The 1,428-nt window shown below is 41.0% G+C and overlaps 1 non-coding gene across 1 annotated transcript; it reads left to right on the top strand.

The window, feature by feature from the left end:
• Positions 1–1,013: 1,013 nt before the first annotated feature.
• Positions 1,014–1,120, top strand: LOC141636960 (small nucleolar RNA R71). The gene has a single exon (XR_012541525.1). It is a non-coding gene; the product is annotated as a small nucleolar RNA R71 (small nucleolar RNA).
• Positions 1,121–1,428: the final 308 nt, after the last annotated feature.

The following is a 1,428-nucleotide window of genomic DNA, read 5'->3' as shown; positions in this document are numbered from 1 at the left end:
TTGGCTTTGTCTTCATGTTTCTTTGAACTTTCTTCTTTTGATGATTCCCCTTCTTTGGGGCTTTGCACAATTTCTTCCTTTTCACTAGCTTTCACAACTTCATCCTCAACTTGCTCCTTCGGTGCTTCTTATCTTGTACCATTCTCAAGTGAATGGCACTAACCGTTTCATGTCTAGGGGGATTACTTTGAGGTGGTAATTGCCCCTTTTGTCTTTGTGAGCTTGAAGATGCTAGTTGAGTCAATTGTGTTTCCAACATCTTGGTATGAGCTAGAATGTTGTTGATGGTGGTGTCTTTTGCTTGGCTATCTTTTTGCATTTGAGTGAAAAATTCTTGTTGATTCTTTTGCATTTGGAGGACCGCTTTTTGGACATCAAAACCTTGGTCATTTTGGTGATTGTATGGATTTTGATTTTGGTAACCTTGGTTTTGATTGTAAAAGGGTCTTTGATTTTGGTTCCTCATGGGTGGTGGAGTGTATGTTGTTTGAGGGTTTTGAACATTTTGGCTTTTGTATGAGAGATTTGGATGGAACTTGGTGTTTTCATTGTAAAAATTTGAATAAGGGGTACCACTTTTGTAAGCTTGGAAAGCATTAACTTGTTCGGTTGTTCCCCTACACTCACTTGGGTCTTGTCCCAAAGTTCCACAATTCTCACATATCCCACTTGGGATTGATGAGGATGCCGTCATGGCATTGACATGATGCTTTGATGTTTTTGAGTTTTCCTCAAGTCTAGCCATAGCTTGTTCAAACTTCAAGTTGATTGTGTCAATGTGAGCACTAAGTTGAGCACCCAATTGAGTAACGGAGTCCACTTCGTGCTTTCCTCCTCTAGTAGCCTTGCGAGGTCTACTATATTGTGAATTATGGACCGCCATTTCCTCAATCTTGTTCCATGTTTGATTGTCATCAACTTCGGTGAACATTCCATTTGATCCCATATTGAGAATGTTCCTAGAATCTTCATATAAACCATTCCAAAATTGTTGCACTAAAAACCATTCGCTAAGTCCATGGTGAGGACATGAGCGACAAATACCTTTGAACCGCTCCCAAGCTTCATACAAAGATTCTTCATCCCTTTGCTTAAAACCCGTAATTTGAGCTCTTAGCATGTTAGTCTTTTCCGGTGGGTAGAATTTTTGTAGAAAGCTAGAGCCAACTTCTTCCAAGAATCTATTCCAAGGGTGGCCTTATCAAGGCCCTTCAACCATTACTTTGCGGTGCCGATTAACGAAAAAGGAAATAAGACCCATCTTATTTGGTCTTGAGTCACGCCCGTTTGAGAGATAGCATCACAATAATCGCAAAAGGTTTCCATATGAGAATGAGGGTCCTCACTAGGCATTCCCCCGAATTGGCTCCTCTCAACTAGTTGGATGAAGGCGGACTTGGCAATAAAATTACCGGTGCGATGTTGCGG

This window comes from Silene latifolia, chromosome Y, assembly GCF_048544455.1.
Source record: "Silene latifolia isolate original U9 population chromosome Y, ASM4854445v1, whole genome shotgun sequence".
Lineage (NCBI taxonomy): Eukaryota > Viridiplantae > Streptophyta > Magnoliopsida > Caryophyllales > Caryophyllaceae > Silene > Silene latifolia.
Note: the sequence above shows the minus strand (reverse complement) of the source record. Positions and strands in the feature narration are given on the sequence as shown.